Here is a 26,033-nt window from a genome sequence, read left to right on the forward strand (position 1 = left end):
CTTTCATGCAGAATCTTAAGGTCCTAGCTCATGTCCAAGGCACCAAAGCCAGCTAAAAAGTCAATAATCAATACCTGAAACTTGAATTGTACTACTTCTTACTGACTATTACATCAACTTAGAAGCTTCATCTGTGTTCTACTATGGTGCTTTTACTGTCTCCGCATGCCGCAGCACTCGACATAGCTTTGCAGACGATAAGTACAACCGTTTCAGAGAGAAGAGCGGCCAATGTGACGATCTGGCTTTAAGTCGATTCGATAACAAATGTCGAACACGGACGGATTTCTCTGGTTTTTACTACATATGAACACTTTTCACATTCTCCCGTGCAACTCGGCTGCTAGTCCTCCTTTCATGCAGAATCTTAAGGTCCTAGCTCATGTCCAAGGCACCAAAGCCAGCTAAAAAGTCAATAATCAATACCTAAAACTTGAATTGTACTACTTCTTACTGACTATTACATCAACTTAGAAGCTTCATCTGTGTTTACTATGGTGCTCTTAGTGTCTCCGCATACGGCAGCACGCGACATAGCTTTGCAGTCGATTAGTACAACCGTTTCAGAGAGAAGAGCGGCTAATGTGACGATCTGGCTTTAAGTCGATTCGATAACAATGACGATAACGAACGGATTTTTAAGGTTTTTACTACATATGAACACTTTTCACATTCTCCCGTTCAACTCGGCTGCTAGTCCTCCTTTCATGCAGAATCTTAAGGTCCTAGCCATGTCCAAGGCACCAAAGCCAGCTAAAAAGTCAATAATCGATACCTAAAACTTGAATTATACTACTTCTTACTGGCTATTACATCAAATTAGAGGCTTCATCTGTGTTCTACTATGGTGCTTTTAGTGTCTCCGCATACCGCAGCCCGCGACATAGCTTTGCAGTCGATAAGTACAACCGTTTCAGAGAGAAGAGCGGCCAATGTGAGGATCTGGCTGTAAGTCAACTCGATAACAAATGACGAAAACGGAAGGATTTCTCAGGTTTTTACTACATATGAACATTTTCCACATTCTCCAGTGCAACTCGGCTGCTAGTCCTCCCTTCATGCAGAATCTTAAGGTCCTAGCTCATGTTCAAGTCACCAAAGTCACCACTAAGAAGTCTATAATCGATACCTATAACATGAATTGTACTACTTCTTACTGGCTATTACATCAGCTTAGAAGCTTCATCTGTGTTCTACTATGGTGCTTTTAGTGTCTCCGCATACCGCAGCACGCGACATAGCTTTGCAGACGATAAGTACAACCATTTCAGAGAGAAGAGCGGCCAATGTGACGATCTGGCTTTAAGTCGATTCGATAACAAATGACGAAAACGGACGGGTTTCTCAGGTTTTTACTACATATGAACACTTTTCACATTCTCCCAAGCAACTCGGCTGCTAGTCCTCCTTTCATGCAGTTTCTTAAGGTCCTAGCTCATGTCCAAGGCACCATAGCCAGCTAAAAAGTCAATAATCGATATCTAAAATTTAAATTGTACTACATCTTACTAGCTATTACATCAATTTAGAAGCTTCATCTGTTTTCTACTATGGTGCTTTTAGTGTCTCCACATACCGCAGCACGCGACATAGCTTTGCAGAAGATAAGTACTACCGTTTCAGAGAGAATAGCGGCTAATGTGACGATCTGGCTTTAAGTCGATTCGATAACAAATGACGATAACGAACTTATTTCTCAGGTTTTTACTACATATGAACACTTTTCACATTCTCCCGTTCAACTCGGCTGCTAGTCCTCCTTTCATGCAGAATCTTAAGGTCCTAGTTCATGTCCAAGGCACCAAAGCCAGCTAGAAAGTCAATAATCGATACCTAAAACTTGAATTGTACTATTTCTTACTGGCTATTACATCAACTTAGAAACTTCATCTGTGTTCTACTATGGTGCTTTTAGTGTCTCCACATACCGCAGCTTGACACATAGCTTTGCAGATGATAAGTACCACCGGTTGAGAGAGAAGAGCGGCCAATGTGACGATCTGGCTTTAAGTGGATTCGATAACAATTGGCGGAAACGGAAGGATTTCTCAGGTTTTTACCACATATGAACATTTTCCACATTCTTCAGTGCAACTCGGCTGCTAGTCCTACTTTCATGCAGAATCTTAAGGTCCTAGCTCATGTTCAAGTCACCAAAGCTAGCTAAGAAGTCAATAATCGATACCTATAACATGAATTCTACTACTTGTTACTGGCTATTACATCAGCTTAGAAGGTTCATCTGTGTTCTACTATGGTGCTTTTAGTGTCTCCGCATACGTCAGCACGCGACATAGCTTTGCAGTCGATTAGTACAACCGTTTCAGAGAGAAGAGCGGCTAATGTGACGATCTGGCTTTAAGTCGATTCGATAACAATGACGATAACGAACGGATTTTTAAGGTTTTTACTACATATGAACACTTTTCACATTCCCATGTGCAACTCGGCTGCTAGTCCTCCTTTCATGCAGAATCTTAAGGTCCTAGCTCATGTCCAAGGTACCAAAGCCAGCTAAAAAGTCAATAATCGATACCTATAACTTGAATTGTACTACTTCTTACTGGCTATTACATCAACTTAGAAGCTTCATCTGTGTTCTACTATGGGGCTTTTAGTGTCTCCGCATGCCGCAGCACTCGACATAGCTTTGCAGACGATAAGTACAACCGTTTCAGAGAGAAGAGCGGCCAATGTGACGATCTGGCTTTAAGTCGATTCGATAACAAATGTCGAAAACGGACGGATTTCTCTGGTTTTTACTACATATGAACACTTTTCACATTCTCCCTCGCAACTCGGCTGCTAGTCCTCCTTTCATGCAGAATCTTAAGGTCCTAGCTCATGTCCAAGGCACCAAAGCCAGCTAAAAAGTCAATAATCAATACCTGAAACTTGAATTGTGCTACTTCTTACTGACTATTACATCAACTTAGAAGCTTCATCTGTGTTCTACTATGGTGCTTTTAGTGTCTCCGCATGCCGCAGCACTCGACATAGCTTTGCAGACGATAAGTACAACCGTTTCAGAGAGAAGAGCGGCCAATGTGACGATCTGGCTTTAAGTCGATTCGATAACAAATGTCGAACACGGACGGATTTCTCTGCTTTTACTACATATGAACACTTTTCACATTCTCCCGTGCAACTCGGCTGCTAGTCCTCCTTTCATGCAGAATCTTAAGGTCCTAGCTCATGTCCAAGGCACCAAAGCCAGCTAAAAAGTCAAAAATCAATACCTAAAACTTGAATTGTACTACTTCTTACTGACTATTACATCAACTTAGAAGCTTCATCTGTGTTTACTATGGTGCTTTTAGTGTCTCCGCATACGGCAGCACGCGACATAGCTTTGCAGTCGATTAGTACAACCGTTTCAGAGAGAAGAGCGGCTAATGTGACGATCTGGCTTTAAGTCGATTCGATAACAATGACGATAACGAACGGATTTTTAAGGTTTTATTACATATGAACACTTTTCACATTCTCCCGTGCAACTCGGCTGCTAGTCCTCCTTTCATGCAGAATCTTAAGGTCCTAGCCATGTCCAAGGCACCAAAGCCAGCTAAAAAGTCAATAATCGATACCTAAAACTTGAATTATACTACTTCTTACTGGCTATTACATCAAATTAGAGGCTTCATCTGTGTTCTACTATGGTGCTTTTAGTGTCTCCGCATACCGCAGCCCGCGACATAGCTTTGCAGTCGATAAGTACAACCGTTTCAGAGAGAAGAGCGGCCAATGTGACGATCTGGCTGTAAGTCAATTCGATAACAAATGACGAAAACGGAAGGATTTCTCAGGTTTTTACTACATATGAACATTTTCCACATTCTCCAGTGCAACTCGGCTGCTAGTCCTCCCTTCATGCAGAATCTTAAGGTCCTAGCTCATGTTCAAGTCACCAAAGCCAGCTAAGAAGTCTATAATCGATACCTAAAACATGAATTGTACTACTTCTTACTGGCTATTACATCAGCTTAGAAGTTTCATCTGTGTTCTACTATGGTGCTTTTAGTGTCTCCGCATACCGCAGCACGCGACATAGCTTTGCAGACGATAAGTACAACCATTTCAGAGAGAAGAGCGGCCAATGTGTCGATCTTGCTTTAAGTCGATTCCATAACAAATGGCGGAAACGGACGGATTTCTCAGGTTTTTACTACATATGAACACTTTTCACATTCTCCCGTGCAACTCGGCTGCTAGTCCTCCTTTCATGCAGAATCATAAGGTCCTAGCTCATGTCCAAGGCACCAAAGCCAGATAAAAAGTCAATAATCGACAACTAAAACTTGAATTTTACTACTTCTTACTGGCTATTACATCAACTTGGAAGATTCATCTGTGTTCTACTATGGTGCTTTTAGTGTCTCCACATACCGCAGCACGCGACATAGCTTTGCAGACGATAAGTACAACCGTTTCAGAGAGAAGAGCGGCCAATGTGACGATCTGGCTTTAAGTCGATTCGATAACAAATGACGAAAACGGACGTATTTCTCAGGTTTTTACTACATATGAACACTTTTCACATTCTCACGTGCAACGCGGCTGCTAGACCTCCTATCATGCAAAATCTTAAGTTCCTAGCTCATGCCCAAGGCACCAAAGAAGTGTAAAAAGTCAACAATCGATACCTAAAACTTGAATTGTACTACTTCTTACTGGCTATTACATCAACTTAGAAGCTTCATCTGTGTTCTACTATGGTGCTTTTAGTGTCCCCGCATACGGCAGCACGCGATATAGCTTTGCAGTCGATTAGTACAACCGTTTCAGAGAGAAGAGCGGCTAATGTGACGATCTGGCTTTAAGTCGATTCGATAACAATGACGATAACGAACGGATTTTTAAGGTTTTTACTAAATATGAACACCTTTCACATTCTCCCGTGCAACTCGGCTGCTAGTCCTACATTAATGAAGAATCTTAAGGTCCTAGCTCATGTTCAAGGTACCAAAGCCAGCTAAAAAGTCAATAATCGATACCTACAACTTGAATTGTACTACTTCTTACTGGCTATTACATCAAATTAGAGGCTTCATCTGTGTTCTACTATGGTGCTTTTAGTGTCTCCACATACCGCAGCACGCGACATAGCTTTGCAGACGATAAGTACAACCGTTTCAGATAGAAGAGCGGCCAATGTGACGATCTTGCTTTAAGTCGATTCCATAACAAATGGCGGAAACGGACGGATTTCTCATGTTTTTACTACATATGAACACTTTTCACTTTCTCCTGTGCAACTCGGCTGCTAGTCCTCCTTTCATACGGAATCTTAAGGTCCTAGCTCATGACCAAGGCACCAAAGCCAGCTAAAAAGTCAATAATCGATACCTATAACTTGAATTGTACTACTTCTTACTGGCTATTACATCAACTTAGAAGCTTCATCTGTGTTCTACTATGGTGCTTTTAGTGTCTCCGCATACCGCAGCACGCGACATAGCTTTGCAGACGATAAGTACAACCGTTTTAGAGAGTAGAGCGGCCAATGTGACGATCTGGCTTTAAGTCGATTCGATAACAAATGACGAAAACGGACGGATTTCTCGGGTTTTTACTACATATGAACACTTTTCACATTTTCCCCTAGCAACTCGGTTGCTAGTCCTGCTTCAATGCAGAATCTTAAGGTCCTAGCTCATGTCCAAGGCACCAAAGCCAGCTAAAAAGTCAATAATCGATACCTAAAACTGGTATTGTACTAATTCTTACTGGCTATTACATCATCTTAGAAGCTTCATCTGTGGTTTACTATGGGGCTTTTAGTGTCTCCGCATGCCGCAGCACTCGACATAGCTTTGCAGACGATAAGTACAACCGTATCAGACAGAAGAGCGGCCAATGTGACGATCTGGCTTTAAGTGGATTCGATAACAAATGACGAAAACGGACGGATTTCTCGGGTTTTTACTACAAATGAACACTTTTTACATTCTCCCGTGCAACTCGGTTGATAGTCCTCCTTTCATGCAGAATCTTAAGGTCCTAGCCATGTCCAAGGCACCAAAGCCAGCTAAAAAGTCAATAATCGATACCTAAAACTTGAATTATACTACTTCTTACTGGCTATTACATCAAATTAGAGGCTTCATCTGTGTTCTACTATGGTGCTTTTTGTGTCTCCGCATACCGCAGCCCGCGACATAGCTTTGCAGTCGATAAGTACAACCGTTTCAGAGAGAAGAGCGGCCAATGTGACGATCTGGCTGTAAGTCAATTCGATAACAAATGACGAAAACGGAAGGATTTCTCAGGTTTTTACTACATATGAACATTTTCCACATTCTCCAGTGCAACTCGGCTGCTAGTCCTCCCTTCATGCAGAATCTTAAGGTCCTAGCTCATGTTCAAGTCACCAAAGCCAGCTAAGAAGTCTATAATCGATACCTAAAACATGAATTGTACTACTTCTTACTGGCTATTACATCAGCTTAGAAGCTTCATCTGTGTTCTACTATGGTGCTTTTAGTGTCTCCGCATACCGCAGCACGCGACATAGCTTTGCAGACGATAAGTACAACCATTTCAGAGAGAAGAGCGGCCAATGTGTCGATCTTGCTTTAAGTCGATTCCATAACAAATGGCGGAAACGGACGGATTTCTCAGGTTTTTACTACATATGAACACTTTTCACATTCTCCCGTGCAACTGGGCTGCTAGTCCTCCTTTCATGCAGAATCATAAGGTCCTAGCTCATGTCCAAGGCACCAAAGCCAGCTAAAAAGTCAATAATCGACACCTAAAACTTGAATTTTACTAATTCTTACTGGCTATTACATCAACTTGGAAGATTCATCTGTGTTCTACTATGGTGCTTTTAGTGTCTCCACATACCGCAGCACGCGACATAGCTTTGCAGACGATAAGTACAACCGTTTCAGAGAGAAGAGCGGCCAATGTGACGATCTGGCTTTAAGTCGATTCGATAACAAATGACGAAAACGGACGTATTTCTCAGGTTTTTACTACATATGAACACTTTTCACATTCTCACGTGCAACGCGGCTGCTAGACCTCCTATCATGCAAAATCTTAAGTTCCTAGCTCATGCCCAAGGCACCAAAGAAGTGTAAAAAGTCAACAATCGATACCTAAAACTTGAATTGTACTACTTCTTACTGGCTATTACATCAACTTAGAAGCTTCATCTGTGTTCTACTATGGTGCTTTTAGTGTCTCCGCATACGGCAGCACGCGACATAGCTTTGCAGTCGATTAGTACAACCGTTTCAGAGAGAAGAGCGGCTAATGTGACGATCTGGCTTTAAGTCGATTCGATAACAATGACGATAACGAACGGATTTTTAAGGTTTTTACTAAATATGAACACTTTTCACATTCTCCCGTGCAACTCGGCTGCTAGTCCTCCTTTCATGCAGAATCTTAAGGTCCTAGCCATGTCCAAGGCACCAAAGCCAGCTAAAAAGTCAATAATCGATAGCTAAAACTTGAATTATACTACTTCTTACTGGCTATTACATCAAATTAGAGGCTTCATCTGTGTTCTACTATGGTGCTTTTAGTGTCTCCGCGTACCGCAGCCCGCGACATAGCTTTGCTGTCTATAAGTACAAGCGTTTCAGAGAGAAGAGCGGCTAATGTGACGATATGGCTGTAAGTCAATTCGATAACAAATGACGAAAACGGAAGGATTTCTCAGGTTTTTACTACATATGAACATTTTCCACATTCTCCAGTGCAACTCGGCTGCTAGTCCTCCCTTCATGCAGAATCTTAAGGTCCTAGCTCATGTTCAAGTCACCAAAGCCAGCTAAGAAGTCAATAATCGATACCTATAACATCAATTGTACTACTTCTTACTGGCTATTACATCAGCTTAGAAGCTTCATCTGTGTTCTACTATGGTGCTTTTAGTGTCTCCGCATACCGCAGCACTCGACATAGCTTTGCAGACAATAAGTACAACCGTTTCAGAGAGAAGAGCGGCCAATGTGACGATCTGGCTTTAAGTCGATTCGATAACAAATGTCGAACACGGACGGATTTCTTAGGCTTTTACTACATATGAACACTTTTCACATTCTCCCGTGCAACTCGGCTGCTAGTCCTACATTAATGAAGAATCTTAAGGTCCTAGCTCATGTTCAAGGCACCAAAGCCAGCTAAAAAGTCAATAATCGATACCTACAACTTGAATTGTACTACTTCTTACTGGCTATTACATCAACTTGGAAGCTTCATCTGTGTTCTACTATGGTGCTTTTAGTGTCTCCACATACCGCAGCACGCGACATAGCTTTGCAGACGATAAGTACATCCGTTTTAGAGAGTAGAGCGGCCAATGTGACGATCTGGCTTTAAGTCGATTCGATAACAAATGACGAAAACGGACGTATTTCTCATGTTTTTACTACATATGAACACTTTTCACATTCTCACGTGCAACGCGGCTGCTAGACCTCCTATCATGCAAAATCTTAAGTTCCTAGCTCATGCCCAAGGCACCAAAGAAGGGTAAAAAGTCAACAATCGATACCTAAAACTTGAATTGTACTACTTCTTACTGGCTATTACATCAACTTAGAAGCTTCATCTAAGTTCTACAATGGGGCTTTTAGTGTCTCCGCATGCCGCAGCACTCGACATAGCTTTGCAGACGATAAGTACAACCGTATCAGACAGAAGAGCGGCCAATGTGACGATCTGGCTTTAAGTCGATTCGATAACAAATGACGAAAACGGACGGATTTCTCGGGTTTTTACTACATATGAACACTTTTCACATTCTCCCATGCAACTCGGTTGCTAGTCCTGCTTTCATGCAGAATCTTAAGGTCCTAGCTCATGTCCAAGGCACCAAAGCCAGCTAAAAAGTCAATAATCGATACCTAAAACTTGAAATGTACTACTTCTTACTGGCTATTACATCATCTTAGAAGCTTCATCTGTGTTCTACTATGGTGCTTTTAGCGTCTCCGCATACCGCAGCACGCAATATAGCTTTCAGACGATAAGTACAACCGTTTCGGAGAGAAGAGCGGGCAATGTGACGATCTGGCTTTAAGTCGATTCGATAACAAATGACGAAAACGGACGGATTTCTCAGGTTTTTACTACATATGAACACTTTTCACATTCTCCCGTGCAACTCGGCTGCTAGTCCTCCTTTCATGCAGAATCTTAAGGTCCTAGCTCATGTCCAAGGCACCAAAGAGAGCTAAAAATCAATAATCGATGATTAAAACTTGAATTGTACTACTTTTTACTGGCTATTACATCAACGTAGGAGCTTCATCCGTGTTCTACTATGGTATTTCTAGTGTCTCCGCATACCGCAGCACGCGACATAGATTTGCAGACGATAAGTACAACCGTTTCAGAGAGAATAGCGGCCAATGTGACGATCGGGCTTTAAGTCGATTCAATAACAAATGACAAAAACGGACGGATTTCTCAGGTTTTTACTACATATGAACACTTTTCACATTCTCCCGTGCAAGTCGGCTGCTAGTCCTCCTTTCATGCAGAATCTTAAGGTCCTAGCTCATGTCCAAGCACCAAAGCCAGCTAAAAGTCAATAATTGTGGAATTGTACTAATTCTTACTGGCTATTACATCAACTTAGAAGCTTCATCCGTGTTCTACTATGGTATTTTTAGTGTCTCGGCATACCGCAGCACGCTACATAGCTTTCAGACGATAAGTACAACCGTTTCAGAGAGAAGAGCGGCCAATGTGACGATCTGGCTTTAAGTCGATTCAATAACAAATGACAAAAACGGACGGATTTCTCAGGTTTTTACTGCATATGAAAACTTTTCACATTCTCCCGTGCAACTCGGCTGCTAGTCCTCCTTTCATGCAGAATCTTAAGGTCCTACCTCATGTCCAAGGCACCAAAGCCAGCTAAAAGTCAATAATTGATACCTAAAATTGGAATTGTACTACTTCTTACTGGCTATTACAACATCTTAGAAGCTTCATCTGTGTTCTACTATGGTATTTTTAGTGTCACCGCATACAGGAGCACGCGACATAGCTTTGCAGACGATAAGTACAACCGTTTCAGAGAGAAGGGCGGACAATGTTACGATCTGTCTTCAAGTCTTCTCGACGACAAAAGACGAGAACGGACGGATTTCTCAGGTTAATACTACATATTAACACTTTTCACATTCTCCCGTGCAACTCGGCTGCTAGTCCTCCTTTCATGCAGAATCTTAAGGTCCTAGCTTATGTCCAAGGCACCAAAGCCAGCTAAAAAGTCAATAATTGATACCTAAAATTGGAATTGTACTACTTCCTACTGGCTATTACAACATCTTAGAAGCTTCATCTGTGTTCTACTATTGTGCTTTCAGTGTCTCCACATACCGCAGCACGCGACATAGATTTGCAGACGATAAGTACAACCGTTTCAGAGAGAATAGCGGCCAATGTGACGATCGGGCTTTAAGTCGATTCAATAACAAATGAAAAAAACGGACGGATTTCTCAGGTTTTTACTACATATGAACACTTTTCACATTCTCCCGTGCAAGTCGGCTGCTAGTCCTCCTTTCATGCAGAATCTTAAGGTCCTAGCTCATGTCCAAGGCACCAAAGCCAGCTAAAAGTCAATAATCGATGCCTAAAACTTGAATTGTACTACTTCTTACTGGATATTACACAACTTAGAAGCTTCATCCGTGTTCTACTATGGTATTTTTAGTGTCTCCGAATACCGCAGCACGCGACATAGCTTTGCAGACGATAAGTACAACCGTTGCAGAGAGAAGGGCGGTCAATGTGACGATCTGGCTTTAAGTCGATTGGATAACAAATGACGAAAACGGACGGATATTTCGGGTTTTTACTATATATGAACACTTTTCACATTCTCCCGTGCATCTCGGCTGCTAGTCCTCCTTTCATGCAGAATCTTAAGGTCCTAGCTCATGTCCAAGGCACCAAAGCCAGCCAAAAAGTCAATAATCCATACCTAAAACTTGAATTGGACTACATCTTACTGGCTATTACATCATCTTATAAGCTTCATCTGTGTTCTACTATGGTGCTTTTAGTGTCTCCGAATACCACAGCACGCGACATAGCTTTACAGACGATAAGTACAACCGATTCAGAGAGAAGAGCGGCCAATGTGACGATGTGGCTTTAAGTCAATTCCATAACAAATGACGAAAACGGACGGATTTCTCAGGTTTTTACTACATATGAACACTTTTCACATTCTCCCCTGCAATTCGGCTGCTAGTCCACCTTTCATGCAGAATCTTAAGGCCCTAGCTCATGTCCAAGGCACCAAAGCCAGCTAAAAGTCAATAATCGATGCCCAAATCTTGAATTGTACTACTTCTTACTGGCTATTACAACATCTTAGAAGCTTCATCTGTGTTCTACTATGGTGATTTTAGTGTCTCCGCATACCGCAGCACGCGACATAGCTTTCAGACGATAAGTACAACCGTTTCAGAGAGAAGAGCGGCCAATGTGACGATCTGGCTTTAAGTCGATTCGATAACAAATGACGAAAACGGACGGATTTCTCAGGTTTTTACTACATATGAACACTTTTCACATTCTCCCGTGCAACTCAGCTGCTAGTACTCCTTTCATGCAGAATCTTAAGGTCCTAGCTCATGTCCAAGGCACCAAAGCCAGCTAAAAGGCAATAATCGATGATTAAAACTTGAATTGTACTACTTCTTACTGGCTATTACATCAACTTAGAAGCTTCATCCGTGTTCTGCTATGGTATTTTTAGTGTCTCCGCATACCGCAGCACGCGACATAGCTTTGCAGACGATAAGTACAACCGTTTCAGAGAGAAGGGCGGTCAATGTGACGATCTGGCTTTAAGTCGATTGGATAACAAATGACGAAAACGGACGGATATTTCGGGTTTTTACTACATATGAACACTTTTCACATTCTCCCGTGAATCTCGGCTGCTAGTCCTCCTTTCATGCAGAATCTTAAGGTCCTAGCTCATGTCCAAGGCACCAAAGCCAGCCAAAAAGTCAATAATTCATACCTAAAACTTGAATTGCACTACATCTTACTGGCTATTACATCATCTTATAAGCTTCATCTGTGTTCTACTATGGTGCTTTTAGTGTCTGCGAATACCGCAGCACGCGACATAGCTTTGCAGACGATAAGTACAACCGTTTCAGAGAGAAGGGCGGACAGTGTGACGATCTGGCTTTAAGTCGATTCGATAACAAATGACGAATACGGACGGATTTCTCGGGTTTTTAGTACATATGAACACTTTTCACATTCTCCCGTGCAACTCGGCTTCTAGTCCTCCTTTCATGCAGAATCTTAAGGTCCTAGCTCATGTCCAAGGCACCAAAGCCAGCTAAAAAGTCAATAATCGATACCTAAAACTTGAATTGTACTACATCTTACTGGCTATTACATCATTTTAGAAGCTTCATCTGTGTTCTACTATGGTGCTTTTAGTGTCTCCGCATACCGCAGCACGCGACATAGCTTTGCAGACGATAAGTACAACCGTTTCAGAGAGAAGAGCGGCTAATGTGACGATCTGGCTTTAAGTCGATTCGATAACAAATGACGAATACGGACGGATTTCTCAGGTTTTTACTACATATGAACACATTTCACATTCTCCCGTGCAACTCAGCTGCTAGTACTCCTTTCATGCAGAATCTTAAGGTCCTAGCTCATGTCCAAGGCACCAAAGCCAGCTATAAGGCAATAATCGATGATTAAGACTTGAATTGTACTACTTCTTACTGGCTATTACATCAACTTAGAAGCTTCATCCGTGGTCTACTATGGTATTTTTAGTGTCTCCGCATACCGCAGCACGCGACATAGCTTTGCAGACGATAAGTACAACCGTTTCAGAGAGAAGGGCGGACAATGTGACGATGTGGCTTTAAGTCGATTGGATAACAAATGACGAAAACGGACGGATATTTCGGGTTTTTACTACATATGAACGCTTTTCACATTCTCCCGTGCAACTCGGCTGCTAGTCCTCCTTTCATGCAGAATCTTGTGGTCCTAGCTCATGTCCAAGGCACCAAAGCCAGCTAAAAAGTCAATAATCGATACCTAAAAATGGAATTGTACTACTTCTTACTGGGTATTACATCATCTTAGAAGCTTTGTATGTGTTCTACTATGGTGCTTTTAGTGTCTCCACATACCGCAGCACGCGACATAGCTTTGCAGACGATGAGTACAACCGTTTCAGAGAGAAGAGTGACCAATGTCACGAACTGGCTTTAAGTCGATTCGATAACAAATGACGATAACGAACGGATTTCTTAGGTTTTTACTACATATGAACACTTTTCACATTCTCCCGTGCAACTCGGCAGCTAGTCCTCCTTTCACGCAGAATTTTAAGGTCCTAGCTCTTGTCCAAGGCACCAAAGCCAGCTAAAAAGTCAATAATCGATACCTAAAACTTGAATTTTGCTACTTCTTACTGGCTATTACATCAACTTAGAAGCTTCATCTGTGTTCTACTATGGTGCTTTTAGTGTCTCCGCATACCGCAGCACGCGACATAGCTTTGCAGACGATAAGTACATCGTTTCAGAGAGAAGAGCGGCCAATGTCACGATCCGGTTTTAAGTCGATTCGATAAAAAATGACGAAAATGGACGGATTTCTAAGGTTTTTACTACATATGAAAACTTTTCACATCCTCCCGTGCAACTTGGCTGCTAGTCCTCCTTTCATGCAGAATCTTAAGGTCCTAGCTCATGTCCAAGGCACCAAAGCTAGCTAAAAAGTCAATAATCGATACCTAAAACTTGATTGTACTACCTCTTACTAGCTATTACATCAACTTAGAAGCTTCATCTGTGTTCTACTATGGTGCTTTTAGTGTCTCCACATACCGCAGCACGCGACATAGCTTTGCAGACGATAAGTACAACCGTTTCAGAGAGAAGAGCAGCCAATGTGACGATCTGGTTTTAAGACGAATCGATAACCAATGACGAAAACGTACAGATTTCTCACGTTTTTACTACAATCGAACACTTTTCACATCCTCCTGTACAACTCGGCTGCTAGTCCTTCTTTCATGCAGAATCTTAAGGTCCTAGTTCATGTCCAAGGCACCAAAGCCAGCTACAAAGTCAATAATCGATACCTAAAACTTGAATTGTACTGCTTCTTACTGGCTACTACATCTACTAAGAAGCTCATCTGTGTCCTACTATGGTGATTTTAGTGTCTCCACATACCGCAGCACGCGACATAGCTTTCCAGACGATCAGTACAACCGTTTCAGAGAGAAGAGCGGACAATGTGACGATATGGCTTGAAGTCGATTCGATAACAAATGACGATAACGAACGGATTTCTCAGGTTTTTACTACATATGAATACTTTTCACATTCCCCCGTGCATCTCGCCTGCTAGTCCTCCTTACATGCAGAATCTTAAGGTCCTAGCTCACGTCCAAGGCACCAAAGCCAGCCAAAAAGTCAATAATCGATACCTAAAACTTGAATTGTACTACTTCTTACTGGCTATTACATCATCTTAGAAGCTTCATCTGGGTTCTACTAAGGTGCTTTTAGTGTCTCCGAACACCGCAGCACGCGACATAGCTTTGCAGACGATAAGTACAACCGATTCAGAGAGAAGAGCGGCCAATGTGACGATCTGGCTTTAAGTCAATATCCATAACAAATGACGAAAACGGACGGATTTGTCAGGTTTTTACTACATATGAACACTTTCCACATTGTCCACTGCAAGTCGGCTGGTAGTCCTACTTTCATGCAGAATCTTAAGGTCCTAGCTCATGTCCAAGGCACCAAAGCCAGCTAAAAGTCAATAATCGATGCCCAAATCTTGAATTGTACTACTTCTTACTGGCTATTACATCAACTTAGAAGCTTCATCTGTGTTCTACTGTGGTTATTTTAGTGTCTCCGCATACCGCAGCACGCGACATAGCTTTGCATACGATAAGTACAACCGTTTCAGAGAGAAGAGCGGCCAATGTGACGATCCGGCTTTAAGTCGATTCGATAACAAATGTCGAAAATGGACGGAATTCTCAGGTTTTTACTACATATGAAAACTTTTCACATCCTCCCGTGCAGCTCGGCTGCTAGTCCTCCTTTCATGCAGAATCTTAAGGTCTTAGCTCATGTCCAAGGCACCAAAGCCAGCTAAAAGTCAATAATCGATGCCCAAATCTTGAATTGTACTACTTCTTACTGGCTATTACATCAACTTAGAAGCTTCATCTGTGTTCTACTATGGTTATTTTAGTGTCTCCGAATACCGCAGCACGCGACATAGCTTTGCAGACGATAAGTACAACCGTTTCAGAGAGAAGAGCGGCCAATGTGACGATCTGGCTTTAAGACGATTCGATAACCAATGACGAAAACGTACGGATTTGTCGGGTTTTTACTACATATGAACACTTTTCACATTCTCCCGTGCAATTCGGCTGCTAGTCCTCCTTTCATGCATAATCTTATGTTCCTAGCTCATGTCCAAGGCACCAAAGCGAGCTAAAAAGTCAATAATCGATACCTAAAACTTGAGTTGTACAACCTCTTACTGGCTATTACTTTAACTTAGAAGCTTCATCTGTGTTCTACTATGGTGCTTTTAGTGTCTCCGAATACCGCAGCACGCGACATAGCTTTGCAGACGATAAGTACAACCGATTCAAAGGGAAGAGCGGACTATGTGACGATCTGGCTTTAAGCCAATTCCATAACAAATGACGAAAACGAACGGATTTCTCAGGTTTTTACTACATATGAAAACTTTTCACATCCTCCCGTGCAGCTCGGCTGCTAGTCCTCCTTTCATGCAGAATCTTAAGGTCTTAGCTCATTTCCAAGGCACCAAAGCCAGCTAAAAGTCATTAATCGATGCCCAAATCTTGAATTGTACTACTTCTTACTGGCTATTACATCAACTTAGAAGCTTCATCTGTGTTCTACTATGGTTATTTTAGTGTCTCCGAATACCGCAGCACGCGACATAGCTTTGCAGACGATAAGTACAACCGTTTCAGAGAGAAGAGCGCCCAATGTGACGATCAGGATTTAAGTCGATTCGGTAACAAACGACAAAAACGGACGGATTTCTCAGGTTTTTACTACATATGAACACTTTTCACATTCTCCCGTGCAACGCGGCTGCTAGTACTGCTTTCATTCAGAATCTTAAGGTCCTCGCTCATGTCAAAGGCACCAAAGCCAGCTAAAAAGTCAATAGTCGATGCCCAAATCTTGAATTGTACTACTTCTTACTGGCTATTACATCAACATAGAAGTTTCATCTGTGTTCTACTGTGGTGCTTTTAGTGTCTCCGCATACCGCAACACGCGACATAGCTTTGCAGACTATAAGTGCAACCGTTTCAGAGAGAAGAGCGGCCCATGTGACGATCTGGCTTTAAGTCGAATCGATAACAAATGACGAAAACGGACGTATTTCTCAGGGTTTTACTACATATGAACTCTTTGCACATTCTCCCGTGCAACTAGGCTGCTACTCCTCCTTACATGCAGAATCTTAAGGTCCTAGCTCATGTCCAAGGCACCAAAGCCAGCTAAAAAGTCAATAATCGATATCTAAAATTCCAATTGTACTACTTCATACTAGTTACTACATCAACTTAGAAGCTTCATCTGTGTTCTACTATAGTGCTTTTAGTGTCTCCGCATACCGCAGCACGCGACATAGCTTTGCAGACGATAAGTACAACCGTTTCAGAGAGAAGAGCGGCCAATGTCACGATCCGGTTTTAAGTCGATTCGATAACAAATGACGAAAATGGACGGATTTCTCAGGTTTTTACTACATATGAAAACTTTTCACATCCTCCCGTGCAACTTGGCTGCTAGTTTTCCTTTCATGCAGAATCTTAAGGTCCCAGCTCATGTCCAAGGCACCAAATCCAGCTAAAAAGTCAATAATCGATACATAAAACTTGAATTGTAGTACCTCTTGCTAGCTATTACATCAACTTAGAAGCTTCATCTGTGTTCTACTATGGTGCTTTTAGTGTCTCCACATACCGCAGCACGCGACATAGCTTTGCAGACGATAAGTACAACCGTTTCAGAGAGAAGAGCAGCAAATGTGACGATCTGTCTTTAAGTCGATTCGATAACAACTGACGAAAACAGACGTATTTCTCAGGTTTTTACTACTTATGAACACTTTTCACATTCTCCCGTGCAACTCGGCTGCTAGTCCTCCTTTCATGCAGAATCTTAAGGTCGTAGCTCATGTGCAAGGCACCACAGCCAGCTAAAAAGTCAATAATCGATACCTAAAACTAGAATTGTACTACTTCTTACTGGCTATTACATCAAATTAGAAGCTTCATCTGTGTTCTACTATGGTGCCTTTAGTGTCTCCGCATACCGCAGCACGCGACATAGCTTTGCAGACGATAAGTACAACCGTTTCAGAGAGAAGAGCAGCCAATGTGACGATCTGGCATTAAGACGAATCGATAACCTATGACGAAAACGTACGGATTTCTCAGGTTTTTACTACATACGAACACTTTTCACATTCTCCCGTACAACTCGGCTGCTAGTCCTTCTTTCATGCAGAATCTTAAGGTCCTAGCTCATGTCTAAGGCACCAAAGCCAGCTACAAAGTCAATAATCGATACCTAAAACTTGAATTGTACTACATCTTACTGGCTATTACATCAACTTAGAAGCTTCATCTGTGTTCTACTATGGTGCTTTTAGTGTCTCTGCATACCGAAGCACGCGCCATAGCTTTGCAGACTATAAGTACAACCGTTTCAGAGAGAAGAGCGGCAAATGTGACGATCTGGCTTTAAGTCGATTCGATAACAACTGACGAAAACAGACGTATTTCTCAGGTTTTTACTACATATGAACACTTTTCACATTCTCCCGTGCAACTCGGGTGCTAGTCCTCCTTTCATGCAGAATCTTAAGGTCGTAGCTCATGTCCAAGGCAACACAGCCAGCTAAAAACTCAATAATCGATATATAAAATTTAAATTGTACTACTTCTTACTAGCTATTACATCAACTTAGATGCTTCATCTGTGTTCTACTATGGTGCTTTTAGTGTCTCCACATACCGCAGCACGCGACATAGCTTTGCAGACGATAAGTACAACCGTTTCAGAGAGAAGAGCGGCCAATGTGACGATGTGGCATTAAGTCGATTCGTTAACAAATGACGAAAACGGACGGATTTCTCAGGTTTTTACTACATATGAACACTTTTCACATTCTCCCGTGCAACTCGGCTGCTAGTCCTCCTTTCATGCCGAATCTTAAGGTCCTAGCTCATGTCCAAGGCACCAAAGCCAGCTAAAAAGTCAATAATCGATGCCGAAATCTTGAATTGTACTACTTCTTACTGGCCATTACATCAACTTAGAAGCTTCATCTGTGTTCTACTATGGTTATTTTAGTGTCTCCGCATACAGCAGCACGCGACATAGCTTTGCAGACCATAAGTACAACCGTTTCAGAGAGAAGAGCGGCCAATGTGACGATCCGGCTTTAAGTCGATTCGATAACAAACGACGAAAATGGACGGATTTCTCAGGATTTTACTACATATGAAAACTTTTCACATCCTCCCGTTCAGCTCGGCTGCTAGTCCTCCTTTCATGCAGAATCTTAAGGTCCTAGCTCATGTCCAAGGCAATAAAGCCAGCTAAAAAGTCAATAATCGATACCTAAAACTTGAATTGTACTACTTCTAACTGACTATTACATCAACTTAGAAGCTTCATCTGTGTTCCACCATGGTGCATTTAGTGTCTCCTTATACTGCAGCACGAGACATAGCTTTGCAGACGATAAGTACAACCGTTTCAGAGAGAAGAGCGGCCAATGTCACGATCTGGCTTTAGGTCGATTCGATAACAAATGACGAAAACGGAAGGATTTCTCAGGTTTTTAATACATATGAACACTTTTCATATTCTCGCAGGCAATTCAGCTGCTAGTCCTCCTTTCATGCTGAATCTTAAGGTCCTAACTCATGTCCAAGGTACCAAAGCCAGCTAAAAAGTCAATAATCGATACCTGAAACTTGAATTGTACTACCTCTTACTGGCTATTACATCAACTTAGAAGCTTCATCTGTGGTCTACTATGGTATTTTTAGTGTCTCGGCATACCGCAGCACGCTACATAGCTTTCAGACGATAAGTACAACCGTTTCAGAGAGAAGAGCGGCCAATGTGACGATCTGGCTTTAAGTCGATTCAATAACAAATGACAAAAACGGACGGATTTCTCAGGTTTTTACTGCATATGAAAACTTTTCACATTCTCCCGTGCAACTCGGCTGCTAGTCCTCCTTTCATGCAGAATCTTAAGGTCCTACCTCATGTCCAAGGCACCAAAGCCAGCTAAAAGTCAATAATTGATACCTAAAATTGGAATTGTACTACTTCTTACTGGCTATTACAACATCTTAGAAGCTTCATCTGTGTTCTACTATGGTATTTTTAGTGTCCCCGCATACAGGAGCACGCGACATAGCTTTGCAGACGATAAGTACAACCGTTTCAGAGAGAAGGGCGGACAATGTTACGATCTGTCTTCAAGTCTTCTCGACGACAAAAGACGAGAACGGACGGATTTCTCAGGTTAATACTACATATTAACACTTTTCACATTCTCCCGTGCAACTCGGCTGCTAGTCCTCCTTTCATGCAGAATCTTAAGGTCCTAGCTTATGTCCAAGGCACCAAAGCCAGCTAAAAAGTCAATAATTGATACCTAAAATTGGAATTGTACTACTTCCTACTGGCTATTACAACATCTTAGAAGCTTCATCTGTGTTCTACTATTGTGCTTTCAGTGTCTCCACATACCGCAGCACGCGACATAGATTTGCAGACGATAAGTACAACCGTTTCAGAGAGAATAGCGGCCAATGTGACGATCGGGCTTTAAGTCGATTCAATAACAAATGACAAAAACGGACGGATTTCTCAGGTTTTTACTACATATGAACACTTTTCACATTCTCCCGTGCAAGTCGGCTGCTAGTCCTCCTTTCATGCAGAATCTTAAGGTCCTAGCTCATGTCCAAGGCACCAAAGCCAGCTAAAAGTCAATAATCGATGCCTAAAACTTGAATTGTACTACTTCTTACTGGATATTACACAACTTAGAAGCTTCATCCGTGTTCTACTATGGTATTTTTAGTGTCTCCGAATACCGCAGCACGCGACATAGCTTTGCAGACGATAAGTACAACCGTTTCAGAGAGAAGGGCGGTCAATGTGACGATCTGGCTTTAAGTCGATTGGATAACAAATGACGAAAACGGACGGATATTTCGGGTTTTTACTACATATGAACACTTTTCACATTCTCCCGTGCATCTCGGCTGCTAGTCCTTCTTTCATGCAGAATCTTAAGGTCCTAGCTCATGTCCAAGGCACCAAAGCCAGCCAAAAAGTCAATAATCCATACCTAAAACTTGAATTGCACTACATCTTACTGGCTATTACATCATCTTATAAGCTTCATCTGTGTTCTACTATGGTGCTTTTAGTGTCTCCGAATACCGCTTCACGCGACATAGCTTTGCAGACGATAAGTACAACCGATTCAGAGAGAAGAGCGGCCAATGTGACGATGTGTCTTTAAGTCAATTCCATAACAAATGACGAAAACGGACGGATTTCTCAGGTTTTTACTACATATGAACACTTTTCACTTTCTCCCCTGCAATTCGGTTGCTAGTCCACCTTTCATGCAGAATCTTAAGGCCCTAGCTCATGTCCAAGGCACCAAAGCCAGCTAAAAGTCAATAATCGATGCCCAAATCTTGAATTGTACTACTTCTTACTGGCTATTACATCAACTTAGAAGCTTCATCTGTGTTCTACTATGGTTATATTAGTGTCTCCGCATACCGCAGCACGCCACATAGCTTTGCAGACGATAATGGGAGATACGATACTGCGTGAAGAGTTTGACAGAGCACTGAAAGACCTGAGTCGAAACAAGGCCCCCGGAGTAGACAACATTCCATTAGAACTACTGACGGCCTTGGGAGAGCCAGTAATGACAAAACTCTACCAGCTGGTGAGCAAGATGTATGAGACAGGCGAAATACCCTCAGACTTCAAGAAGAATATAATAATTCCAATCCCAAAGAAAGCAGGTGCTGACAGATGTGAAAATTACCGAACTATCAGTTTAATAAGCCACGGCTGCAAAATACTAACGCGAATTCTTTACAGACGAATGGAAAAACTGATAGATGCAGACCTCGGGGAAGATCAGTTTGGATTCCGTAGAAATGTTGGGACACGTGAGGCAATACTGACCTTACGACTTATCTTAGAAGAAAGATTAAGAAAAGGCAAACCTACGTTTCTAGCATTTGTAGACTTAGAGAAAGCTTTTGACAATGTTGACTGGAATACTCTTTTTCAGATTCTAAAGGTGGCAGGGGTAAAATACAGGGAGCGAAAGGCTATTTATAATTTGTACAGAAACCAGATGGCAGTAATAAGAGTCGAGGGGCATGAAAGGGAAGCAGTGGTTGGGAAAGGAGTGAGACAGGGTTGTAGCCTCTCCCCGATGTTATTCAATCTGTATATTGAGCAAGCAGTAAAGGAAACAAAAGAAAAATTTGGAGTAGGTATTAAAATTCATGGAGACGAAGTAAAAACTTTGAGGTTCGCCGATGACATTGTAATTCTGTCAGAGACGGCAAAGGACTTGGAAGAGCAGTTGAACGGAATGGACAGTGTCTTGAAAGGAGGATATAAGATGAACATTAACAAAAGCAAAACGAGGATAATGGAATGTAGTCAAATTAAATCGGGTGATGCTGAGGGAATTAGATTAGGAAATGAGGCACTTAAAGTAGTAAAGGAGTTTTGCTATTTAGGAAGTAAAATAACTGATGATGGTCGAAGTAGAGAGGATATAAAATGTAGACTGGCAATGGCAAGGAAAGCGTTTCTGAAGAAGAGAAATTTGTTAACATCGAATATAGATTTATGTATCAGGAAGTCCTTTCTGAAAGTATTTGTTTGGAGTGTAGCCATGTATGGAAGTGAAACATGGACGATAACTAGTTTGGACAAGAAGAGAATAGAAGCTTTCGAAATGTGGTGCTACAGAAGAATACTGAAGATAAGGTGGATAGATCACGTAACTAATGAGGAGGTATTGAATAGGATTGGGGAGAAGAGAAGTTTGTGGCACAACTTGACTAGAAGAAGGGATCGGTTGGAAGGACATGTTTTGAGGCATCAAGGGATCACAAATTTAGCATTGGAGGGCAGCGTGGAGGGTAAAAATCGTAGAGGGAGACCGAGAGATGAGTACACCAAGCAGATTCAGAAGGATATAGGTTGCAGTAGGTACTGGGAGATGAAGCAGCTTGCACAGGATAGAGTAGCATGGAGAGCTGCATCAAACCAGTCTCAGGACTGAAGACAACAACAACAACAACAAGTACAACCGTTTCAGAGAGAAGAGCGGCCAATGTGACGATCCGGCTTTAAGTCGATTCGATAACAAATGACGAAAATGGACGGAATTCTCAGGTTTTTACTACATAAGAAAACTTTTCACATCCTCCCGTGCAGCTCGGCTGCTAGTCCTCCTTTCATGCAGAATGTTAAGGTCCTAGCTCATGTCCAAGGCACCAAAGCCAGCCAAAAAGTCAATAATCGATACCTAAAACTGGTATTGTACTAATTCTTACTGGCTATTACATCATCTTAGAAGCTTCTTATGTGTTCTACTATGGTGATTTTAGTGTCTCCGCATACCGCAGCACGCGACATAGCTTTCAGACGATAAGTACAACCGTATCAGAGAGAAGAGCGGACAATGTGAAGATCTGGCTTTAAGTCGATTCGATAACAAAAGACGAAAACGGACGGATTTCTCAGGTTAATACTACATATGAGCACTTTTCACATTCTCCCATGCAACGTTTCTGCTAGTCTCCCTCTCATGCAGATTCTTAGGGTCCTAGCTCATGTCCAAGGCACCGAAGCCAGCAAAAAAAGTCAATAATCGATAACTAAAACTTGAATTGTACTACATCTTACTGGCTATTACCTCAACTAAGAAGCTTCATCTGTGTCCTACTATGGTGATTTTAATGTCTCCACATACCGCAGCACGCGACATAGCTTTGCAGACGATAAGTACAACCGTTTCAGGGAGAAGAGCGGCCAATGTGACGATCTGGCTTTAAGACCATACGATAACCAATGACGAAAACGTACTGATTTCTCAGTTTAATACTACACATTAACACTTCTCACATTCTCCCCTGCAATTCGGCTGCTAGTCCTCCTTTCATGCATAATCTTAAGGTCCTAGTTCATGTCCAAGGCACCAAAGCCAGCTAAAAAGTCAATAATCGATACCTAAAACTTGAATTGTACTACTTCTTACTGGCTATTACATCAACTAAGAAGCTTCATCTGTGTCCTACTATGGTGCTTTTAGTGTCTCCACATACCGCAGCACGCGACATAGCTTTGCAGACTATACGTACAACTGTTTCAGAAAGAAGAGCGGCCAATGTGACGATCTGGCTTTAAGTCGATTCGATAACAAATGACGAAAACGGACGGATTTCTCAGGTTTTTACTACATATGAACACTTTTCACATTCTCCCGTGCAACTCAGCTGCTAGTCCTCCTTTCATGCAGAATCTTAAGGTCCTAGCTCATGTCCAAGGCACGAAAGCCAGCTAAAAGCAATAATCGATACCTAAAAGTGGAATTGTACTAATTCTTACTGGCTATTACATCAACTTAGAAGCTTCATCCGTGTTCTACTATGGTATTTTTAGTGTCTCGGCATACCGCAGCACGCGACATAGCTTTCAGACGATAAGTACAACCGTTTCAGAGAGAAGAGCGGCCAATGTGACGATCTGGCTTTAAGTCGATTCGATAACAAATGACGAAAACGGACGGATTTCTCAGGTTTTTACTACATATGAACACTTTTCACATTCTCCCGTGCAACTCAGCTGCTAGTACTCCTTTCATGCAGAATCTTAAGGTCCTAGCTCATGTCCAAGGCACCAAAGCCAGCTAAAAGGCAATAATCGATGATTAAAACTTGAATTGTACTACTTCTTACTGGCTATTACATCAACTTAGAAGCTTCATCCGTGTTCTACTATGGTATTTTTAGTGTCTCCGCATACCGCAGCACGCGACATAGCTTTGCAGACGATAAGTACAACCGTTTCAGAGAGAAGGGCGGTCAATGTGACGATCTGGCTTTAAGTCGATTGGATAACAAATGACGAAAACGGACGGATATTTCGGGTTTTTACTACATATGAACACTTTTCACATTCTCCCGTGCATCTCGGCTGCTAGTCCTCCTTTCATGCAGAATCTTAAGGTCCTAGCTCATGTCCAAGGCACCAAAGCCAGCCAAAAAGTCAATAATCCATACCTAAAACTTGAATTGCACTACATCTTACTGGCTATTACATCATCTTATAAGCTTCATCTGTGTTCTACTATGGCGCTTTTAGTGTCTCCGAATACCGCAGAACGCGACATAGTTTTGCAGACGATAAGTACAACCGTTTCAGAGAGAAGGGCGGACAGTGTGACGATCTGGCTTTAAGTCGATTCGATAACAAATGACGAATACGGACGGATTTCTCGGGTTTTTAGTACATATGAACACTTTTCACATTCTCCCGTGCAACTCGGCTTCTAGTCCTCCTTTCATGCAGAATCTTAAGGTCCTAGCTCATGTCCAAGGCACCAAAGCCAGCTAAAAAGTCAATAATCGATACCTAAAACTTGAATTGTACTACATCTTACTGGCTATTACATCATTTTAGAAGCTTCATCTGTGTTCTACTATGGTGCTTTTAGTGTCTCCGCATACCGCAGCACGCGACATAGCTTTGCAGACGATAAGTACAACCGTTTCAGAGAGAAGAGCGGCCAATGTGACGATCTGGCTTTAAGTCGATTCGATAACAAATGACGAAAACGGACGGATTTCTCAGGTTTTTACTACATATGAACACATTTCACATTCTCCCGTGCAACTCAGCTGCTAGTACTCCTTTCATGCAGAATCTTAAGGTCCTAGCTCATGTCCAAGGCACCAAAGCCAGCTATAAGGCAATAATCGATGATTAAAACTTGAATTGTACTACTTCTTACTGGCTATTACATCAACTTAGAAGCTTCATCCGTGGTCTACTATGGTATTTTTAGTGTCTCCGCATACCGCAGCACGCGACATAGCTTTGCAGACGATAAGTACAACCGTTTCAGAGAGAAGGGCGGACAATGTGACGATGTGGCTTTAAGTCGATTGGATAACAAATGACGAAAACGGACGGATATTTCGGGTTTTTACTACATATGAACACTTTTCACATTCTCCCGTGCAACTCGGCTGCTAGTCCTCCTTTCATGCAGAATCTTGTGGTCCTAGCTCATGTCCAAGGCACAAAAGCCAGCTAAAAAGTCAATAATCGATACCTAAAAATATAATTGTACTACTTCTTACTGGCCATTACATCATCTTAGAAGCTTTGTATGTGTTCTACTATGGTGCTTTTAGTGTCTCCACATACCGCAGCACGCGACATAGCTTTGCAGACGATGAGTACAACCGTTTCAGAGAGAAGAGTGACCAATGTCACGTTCTGGCTTTAAGTCGATTCGATAACAAATGACGATAACGAACGGATTTCTTAGGTTTTTACTACATATGAACACTTTTCACATTCTCCCGTGCAACTCGGCAGCTAGTCCTCCTTTCACGCAGAATCTTAAGGTCCTAGCTCTTGTCCAAGGCACCAAAGCCAGCTAAAAAGTCAATAATCGATACCTAAAACTTGAATTTTGCTACTTCTTACTGGCTATTACATCAACTTAGAAGCTTCATCTGTGTTCTACTATGGTTCTTTTAGTGTCTCCGCATACCGCAGCACGCGACATAGCTTTGCAGACGATAAGTACATCGTTTCAGAGAGAAGAGCGGCCAATGTCACGATCCGGTTTTAAGTCGATTCGATAAAAAA

This window comes from Schistocerca gregaria, unplaced genomic scaffold (genome assembly GCF_023897955.1).
Source record: "Schistocerca gregaria isolate iqSchGreg1 unplaced genomic scaffold, iqSchGreg1.2 ptg000378l, whole genome shotgun sequence".
Lineage (NCBI taxonomy): Eukaryota > Metazoa > Arthropoda > Insecta > Orthoptera > Acrididae > Schistocerca > Schistocerca gregaria.